Raw genomic sequence first — 9,594 nt, 5'->3', positions numbered from 1 at the left:
AATTGATTTGATAATTTAATTTAATAAAAATAAATTAACAAACGAAATTAATTTTTATTAATTTTATATTTTACAATTGTATAAAAAAATATAGTTCATTCCCATCCATGCATGATTAGTCTCCTTCAAACTGTCATCAATTTTCATGACAACAGATAGAGTCGTGATTGTAAGTTTTATTCTCATAGCAGTATTGTTTTTCTATTTTATGCAATACTTACAATGTTCCTTTCTTATTATAACATAACTTCTTTCGCCGACCAACTCAACTGTATAGTTAGTGCAAATAGCCAGAATGTCGGCTACCATATGGATGGAAAAAAGACGACAATGCTATCAAATATGTCACGGGGAACATTCATGAGCCACCATTGACACTATTTACATGTGGTATGCGAGAGAGAAAAAGGTGTATGGATCAATGTACCGGTGGTGCAGTGCTGCAATTGCATGGAACCACAAAATCTCGTAGTAATCAGACTCTTTAGCTACACGTCCTTGCATACAATTCAATAAGACATCTAAGTGTTTGTCAATGACTTTGTATATGTAGCGATCTATCAGCTTAATAAATGTCTTCTTGAGCTCACCTCCTCCTCCAGCATTTTACCCTCTGCATAGTCTGACAAGGTCGTAGAATGACTCATAACTTCGCTGCTAAAGAAACCAACTTTGCATTATATCTTATATATAATCCAATTTTTTTGTAATAGACAACACTGTAACATCCTGCAAAAGGACATTCAGACTATCAGTTAGTCATACATTTGACCACATTGAAATGCTCTGGGCCATCGTGGAAAGCCAACTTCCTTTTAAGTATTAGACAACTCCTCTAAACAGGTGAATCTTTGTCCAGTGTGCTTGAAAGGTTGACTCATGACATGCTTAGAGAGTAGAACGTACAAGGGAATGTCAGCATCATTCTTGAAATTCTTTACCAAGTTCATTGATTGGAGGTGAATGCAAAAGTAGTAGAATGCATACGGAAAAACCCTACGATTGCCTTCTCAATGCTCAATTTTCTATTCGATCCAACGACAGGTTCTATAACGACCCCGATGGCCTGCTTTAACTCTCTTAAAGAATCATGTCTATGCATCATCCGTCTCCTCATCCACAATAACAAACACAACTAGCTATATTTGGTTGTTCTCTTCTAGTGCATTCACACTTAACATCATATCCTTAAACTTTCTCTGCTAGCGTGTCCCGTCAACAACCAACACATGCCTAATATACTTGAAGTATTTATCGTCATCAAGTTTAAAATCATACACGGTCCTGGGGTTCACTATATTCATGGCTTCACCATAGGCAAGTATTTACCATCCTCATGTTTGCATCTAACCATTATTAAGGCCTCTTCTCTTGACTGCCATGCTTTTTTATAACTGATGCTCATGTTGTACTCATCATGCATGTCTTGGATGATGTCTTTTGACCTATACGTTCAACTAACTTTTGTGAACTAGAACTTCATTAAACGTCCTATTACTTTGCTCCTTGTCTGGCTGTGGTCATGGTCTATCAATTGTTGAGAGCAGGTATTGACGTTTATGTATTTGAAAATCTTAAACAGAGTAGAATCTTTAAGCTTCCTAGCCCTAATCCTCCATTCATATATATCATGTTTACATTTAACTATTAGCAGGGACTTGGTGGATTATTCAACTCTGTATTCAAAATGCTAATGTATGGTCAAATGCTTGTGCAAGCTCTGCTTTTGAAAGGTATGTTTGTCCAAGGTCAATATCGTTACTACAAGAAGGTTGGCCCGAGATCATCATTGGTGACTCAATCCAAGGACTTTTAAGTTGTGCAAAACTAGTGTCAACTATCGATGCTCCCCCATCGCATTGCAGTATTTCTCCTCATATTCATCAACTTCCTCTCCCACCTCCTCATCATCTGAGTTGTCCAATTCATTTAATTGTTCATTTTCCTCCTTTTCTCATTCGTAGCCTTCATCATCATCGTCATTTTTTGAAGGCTTGTCGGACCAACAACAAACAAAATTTAACCATTCTTATGAACTGGTAGCAAGTAGGAATAGGCTATCTCCATTGGAAATCAAGGACAAACTTAGACGAATTAGTGAATTCAGGTTATCGGGGAGGGTCTTGGTAATTGAGTGAACTTGCAAATTTAAACAAATTAAAGTGCAAGGAATTTAAAGAGAACAAGTTTGCCTTGTGAAAATCGATTTGACAAAATCAACCCGAGGATAGGCATGGATTAGTTTGTTTCTTATAAGGAACAAAATATCTGAGCTATTATTTGTGAACACTCGACCAACACCAATTAAACTCTAGATGATTCTAGCTAATGATTGATGAAATTCATTAATCAGACTAAACTGTGTTAATTACTTTGGAAAATAGATTCCTTAGGAATCACCGTGATTTGCATTAAGTACATTGAAAAATAGCCGTGACGAATGAAAAACTAGTTAGCCTAAGTCTAACATCCAATTTACTATTGATTTTCATTGGTTCAAGAATATCAAACTATGAGATCTAATCTGCAAGTGGATATCCTCTACCCGATGGTGCCACAAAGTTCATTCAATGTAAGACATAAACTTGACAAACAAGATTAATAAACCAAAAGATATCAATTCTTTCAATATCAATCTATGTAAATTTAATAAAAAAATCAATAGAGTTCACAACAATATGTCATAAACAAGTTCAATCTTCAAAGAAGATAAACAAAATCCTACCCCCAAATTGAGTAGTTACCTTAGCTGCTCATATTCATGAGTAAATCTCCAATACAATGTAAAGAAATATAAGGAAATAAATTGAGAAGAGTGAAAGAGGGCAGAAGAACCCTGTGGAGGCTAGAGAAGTATGGAATTTGGGATGTTTTTCACCTAAAAAATTGTGCCATATATATAGAATTTGGCCGAGCGTAGTGGTGCTCTTCTCATAGCGCTAACCTCGAGTGCCACTGCCCTTACCTATGCGCTCCCCTCGTTGCAAACGCGTGCGAGGGGCTGATCTTTCGTCAAAGTTCGAAGCATCGCATTGCTCCCTTCAGTGCAATGGCACTCTATGAAATCGGGTCATTCTACCTTTGAGTGCTGAGCAGGTGCTGGGCGAGCGCAATGACGCTTTGCTGAACACTAACTACTAACCTTGAATGCTGAGTAGGGCGCCAAGCACAGAGCCGTTGCATTCCTCAGGGCATTTTTGTAATTCCTTGCCTCTTCTTTTGGTTGATGCTTTTGAAGCTTCGTTTGGACGCGTTTTAGCCTCAATTCAACTCCAATGGTTTAGTTTTCCTTTTAGATGCTCAAGACCTACAAAAACCAATAAATAAACCAATAAAATCAAGGAACGAGCATAAATTAGACAAAAAAAGATAGATCTGGAGAGTTATCAAAACACCCAAAACTTAATCCGATCGTCCCTGAGCAAGGCAAAAAATGAATCAATCATACAATGTAGAGTTCGCATAGTTACATGGCTCGTGACTCGGGTTTTAACAGTTTCCTATACATGATTGCAATCAATTAGGAAATCCAAAAACAGTCAATCAATTGAGTTAAATTTAAACATGTGTATCCAATTCATTCATGCAAGAGTAAGAGCAAAGCTTTGTATTTTGACCCTAAGTGTGCCAAAAAACATTTTATAAAGATTTCAAACTTTTTTTCCCTACTTTAGCTCGGTTATCGACCTTCAAGACACCTAAACTTATCAAAAGGGTAATACATCAACTAGGGTGCTTAACACACACACACTAGAAAGTAAATGGTATCCATTTTGCTTAAGGGGCTAGCTTTCACATATCCACCATAGGGACTCGTACCCACTCTTTTCTCGTGAGCATCCTAATTGATCACAGTGGAGGTAGCTCTTTTCACCCCTACCTGCACGCACACCACACTTTTTTTTTATTATTATTTTTGTATTTATTTTTCATCATCATTTTTTTCACTTTTATTCACCTTGTTTTTTTTCCTCTCGCATAGGCATGACACTCTTTTCATTCTCCTAGTCTCGCATTACACTAAATCAATAAGGGCTACTTTCCAACTGAAGGTGGGCCTTTCTGGGTGACAACAAAAATATGAGCAGTATAACCCAATTCTAAGCAATGAATGATTGAAATGACTCAACAAAGCACTTAAATTTACATAAGGGAAAAGGAGAAAAAATTTTAAATGAAGCTCAAAATAATAGATGTTTTCTTCATTCCAAAAATCATGCAAGCAACTTAAGAGAGGTGTATCTGTTGGGTTTTATGTCCTAAAACTCGTGGTTTATAAACATTAAACTTATTCTGAAAATTCAAATAAGTTGTTATTGAATATGTGAATTGCTTATTTCGTTTTAGAAATAAATCCAATAAACTAAAAGATCCATGATTATTACATGAGTACTTGAACATTATGTGGAGACATAAAATGGACCAGGTTTGAGTAAATAGTCAAAATGGTCTATAGTATATGAATAAGGTTGGATGCCTTATTCTAGTAATACTATTGGATACGACCCACTTTGTAGTTGTTACAAAGAGTTGTAGAGTGCTACAAACGAAGTAATCCTAATTCTTACATGTGATGACATGAGGAGTGGGGGCGTCCTGTGTAATGAGTTTGCACAAGATCGGATCACGAAATAAGTCACTCTTACTTTATAACGATGTTTACTGTTTAAGACTGACTATTTCACAACGATGACCTACGTAACTTAACCTGAATCATGAGCTTACTATAAACTCCTGTTTATTCGGAATTATCCTTAGATTTGCATAGGTGAGGGTTGACTCAACAACATCGACTCAATAAGCCTCCCATTTTAGGGGTAAGACCGGGTAGATAGCTGGGGACATAGGGTACAAGATAGAATTCACTCTTACTCACTTTCAAGGATAGTAGAGAGATTTTTCCCTTAAGTACTGACTCCAGGTCTTGAACAAGGGGCTCACCCTCTCATTGGCCCGAGAGGGACTCAGTTTGATGATCGGATCACAAACCAATTGTTTATTAGAGGATCAGTGGGGCTTAAGGAACAAGAGGTCATCTCGAGGGTAAAACAACCTTTTGACCCAGCCGTTATTACGAACAATTGTGAAGGGTTAACTTAATCATGGTTATATCGAGTGGACACAATATATCTACAGTGAGGGGAGTGCAACTACGGGTTTTAGTAGAGTGACCCAATAGTTAACGAATGAGGGTTAATTCAGTGTAAAGAGTTTAGCCAATTAATCTCGGATCGTTGGAGCCCATGATCTGTAGGTTCATTAGCTCCTCTACTAGCTCACAAACGGATTAGTCTTAGAATAGCGTGATAAGTTGATTTGAAACGTTCAAATTAGAATTAAAGAAAATTGGTAATTATATGTGATATAATTACACGTTTAGTTTTGGAGTTAAACGAAATTGGAGAATCGATTAATATTTAAATATGATTTAAATATTAAAATCGTGAATAGGGATTCGTAGTAGTGGAGTTGATGATTAATTAATTTAATATTTGATATTAGATTAATTAGAATTAATTAAATTATTAATTAATTAATTATATTAGAAAATTAATTTTGAATTAATTTTTCTAAAGTTAATATAATTTCAGTTCTAATTATAAAAGAAAAATTGAAAATTGAATTTTATCTTTGAAATTAGTTTCATAATTTAAAATTTGATGAAAATGAAAAAAATCCAAAAGGTTGAATTTTTCCACTAAAAGCCCAACTAGCTCACTCATAATCTACTTCGTTTCTCTATCAAAATTCTAAGCATGTGCTAGAATCCATGCAACATTCCTTCTTGCATGATGATCATGCAATAATACTGAAGAGTCCGAGTAGAATTCTTCATGCAATTGTTACTGAAACTCTGAAATTCTGTGTGTTGAAGAAGAGTTCTTCAAGCTGCTGAAAACCAGTACCATTTCCTCCAAATTTCCTTTAATTCAAGCTTATTTTGAGACCCACAACTCAATCTAAGGCACCTAGAGGATAGTAGGAAAGACCTTGGGTAGTTCACGAGCTGAATTCAAGGAGATTGTAGTTGAGAATCGTGATTCAAGATGTTCTTCAAAGGTATGTCATGAAACCCTCTTTTAATCTCATGAGTATGCTTAATTTAAATCCAAAATTAATGAATTAGAATGCTTAATGATCCTATTTTACTTCTGTTGCCTGCTTCCTGAATCCAATAGCATCATCAACCTTCATAGAAAAGACGCAAGCAACAAAGAATACACAAAGCAATTAGAGCAATTCCACACAAAACTCGAGCTCAGATGCTCAAACGTTTACTAGACCAGACCATCAATTTAGACATAATCATCAACAGAACCGAAAAAATAAAGTACATGTATGTAAAACTCAACCACCCCCAACTTTTGAATCATGCATTGCCCTAATGTATAAGGCTAAATAAAAGCACATGGACAAAGGAAAGGGAGGGAAACAGAGAACTTCCTTGAATTTGGGTGTGTGCAGAGGTTGAGCATGCCACACAACTTGAAATGCATGAGTTTAACTGCTAGAAAAATTAAATAAATCTCTCAATCACTTGGGACATAAAAGAAAAACAAACAAAACTAGAAATGAAAGAAAGCAGTAAATTTAAATGTCTGACTGCCTCCACGAAGCGCAAATGTTTAACGGCGGTTGCTTGATGACAGGAAAACGCGACTCAAGTGTATGAGGGAATTTCCAAACCCATAATTGAGAAATATGGGTTAGTCACCCTTTCATTAAAGATCTTCAAACGGTCCCTGTTTACCTTGAATATTTTCCTATTTCCAAACTATTGATTTCTACTACACCATGAGAAAGACATTAGTAATCTCAAAGGGACCTAACCAACTAGAACGTAACTTACCAATCATAAGCTTGAGGTGAGAATAGAGGAGGACTTTTTGACCAACTTGAAAATCCTTCTTAACAAGCGCACAATGATGGAGGAGCTTTGTTTTCTCCCTGTAAATCTAGGCACTCCCATAGGCCTCCAGTCTAAGCTCCTACAACTCTTGCAGCTGTAACTTTCCAGTTTTATCCAACACCGTGTTGCACTTTTTAACCACCCATTAAGCCTTGTGCTCAATTTCAATAGGAAGATGACATGCCATGCCATAGACTAGTCTAAAAGGAGTGGTCCCAATAAGTGTCTTGAAAGTCGTTCTATATGCCCATAAGGCATCATTTAAGCACAAACTTCAATCTTTACTGTTGGGATGTATGCCCTCAAACATCGTAGTTATATGTCATTTGAATCAATGTTGATTAGTTTTATATGCAATAATCCATTAAACAAAGATTCAAGATTATCTGATGTGACTTAAACATGTATGTAGAGCACACAAGTGGATCATGTTTAAGTGATAATCTAAATGGTTTGTAGTATGTGCATAAGGTTGGGTGTCTTATTCGGGTAACACTATTGATGCGACCAACTTTGTAGTTGGTACAATTGTTGTAAAGTGCCACAAATGATCTGATCCTAATTATTCATGTGGACATGTGAATGGAGGTATCTCATACAAAGAGTTTGTATAAGACTGAACCATGAAATGCATAGTATATCTTTATAACGTCGTTGCTAGAAGAGACTTATATTTCACTAGGATAACTATAGGTGACTTGACCTGAATCCTGAGTGAGTTTTGAACTCATGCTTATGAGGGCGGTCATTTGATTTGTATGGGTGAGAGTGACCAGATTCGCCGACTCAATAACCCTACCATTTTGAGATTCGTCTATTTGAGGAGCTGGGAATACAGCTACACAAGAAAGAATACACTCATTTCCTATTGTTAGGGTAAGTAGATAAATTGGTCCATTAAAAGCTAATTCTGGGGCTTGAACAATGAGGCACTTCACCCTCTTCTGACCCGAGAGGGGTTTAGTTATTGTTGAACTATGACTAATTGTTCATTAGACAGATTAGTGCTACTTAAAGAGTTAGATGTAACTACATGGGTAAAACGATAATTTGATCCAACTATACTTAAGAGAAATCTGTGAAGGGTCAACGCTCTATTGATTGGTTATATCCAATGGACATAAAAATATATCTATAGTGCGAAGAGTGCAACTATCAGTCTTTAATGGAGCGACCAATAGTTAATGAAGGTTGATTAAGTTAATTAAAGAGTTTAATGAATTAATCAAGTATCATTGGAGCTTCAATCTCTAGGTCCATAAGGTCCACTTGTTAGCTCAATAAAGACTAATGAGAATCAAATTAATTTTGGTTTATTTTGAATTGGTCAAATTAATTAAAGGGAATTGATTGTACAAGATACAATTAAAGAACGTATGTTGATACATTATAAAGTATAATGTATGTTGATACATTATATAGTTTTATGAGAAATAAATATTTGAATATGATTCAAATATCATTTATATGAATATGATTCATATAAAAACTATTTTTCAAAATTAATATGAATATGATTCATATTAAATTTATATAGTTTTATGAGAGAAATAAATATTTGAATATGATTCAAATATTAATTATATGAATATGATTCATATAGAAACTATATGTTAAAATTAATACGAATATGATTCATATTAATACTATAGGTTATGTGAGAGAAAATAAACTATAGGTTATATTATATGTGATATAATAAACTATAGGTTATACATTATATGGGATGTATATATGGTGTAATTATATTAATTAGTTAATATAATTAAATTAAAATTGATTTTGAATTCAAAATCTATAACTCCTAAGAGTTATTAATTTAAATGGATGGTTTAACTCCCTCACTATTGTTTCTCTCATGGGGAGTGAAAAGAGGAGAGAGTTACCTATTGCAGAAGGGTTTTGTACAAAAATCTCTACCTCTTCATCTTCCTCCTTTACTTTGTGAAAAACTTTTCTCTCAAGAACACTCTCAATCCCTTTTACTAAAAGGATGTGATGACCCCATTGTTTGCGTCATTTTCTTTGATTCTTAATCTCTGATCGCTTTCCCTCCAATCCTCATGATTTTTGGAAATGCGATCACGTATACTCTTAGCCTCCTCATATGTTTTGTCAAGAAGACCACCAGCGGCTGCTACATTGGCAGCGGTCTGCGAAGAGGAATTCAATCCTTGGTAGAAAATTTCTATTTGCAGGCAGTCTGGTAAGCCATTATGTGGACAGTCTCTTACCAGCCGCTTAAACCTCGCCCAAGCATCGCTGAGCGATTCATCATCTTCTTGTTCAAAGTTTGTTATTAATTTCCTTCTCTTAGCGTTCTCAGTTGGTGTGAAATACTTCTTCATAAACTTTTCCACCACCTGTTCCCACAAAGTTCTCTCCCCCGGTTCGAGAGAATATGCCCATTTTCTTGCCTGATCACACAAAGAAAAGAGAAACAGAGTTAGTCGAACTTCCTTGGTTGAGATATTCGGGAACACAAAAGTGTTGCAGATTTTTATGAAGCTCCGGAGGTGGGCGTGCGGGTCTTCGCCACGCCTTCCTTCAAACTGCCCAGCAGCCTGGATCATCTACAACATTACCGCTTCATTTCAAATCTTGACCCATCTAACGCCGGCCTCATGATTCTTGGAGAGAAATCGTAGAGGTTAGGTGACGCATAGTCTCGAATGGGTCTATTG

General features: G+C 35.7%; 1 non-coding gene across 1 annotated transcript; it reads left to right on the top strand.

Moving 5' to 3' along the window:
- Positions 1-9,118: 9,118 nt before the first annotated feature.
- On the top strand, positions 9,119-9,225 carry LOC120084280. The gene has a single exon (XR_005483645.1). It is a non-coding gene; the product is annotated as a small nucleolar RNA R71 (small nucleolar RNA).
- Positions 9,226-9,594: the final 369 nt, after the last annotated feature.

Source organism: Benincasa hispida, chromosome 8 (genome assembly GCF_009727055.1).
Source record: "Benincasa hispida cultivar B227 chromosome 8, ASM972705v1, whole genome shotgun sequence".
NCBI classification, from domain to species: Eukaryota; Viridiplantae; Streptophyta; class Magnoliopsida; order Cucurbitales; family Cucurbitaceae; genus Benincasa; species Benincasa hispida.
Note: the sequence above shows the minus strand (reverse complement) of the source record. Positions and strands in the feature narration are given on the sequence as shown.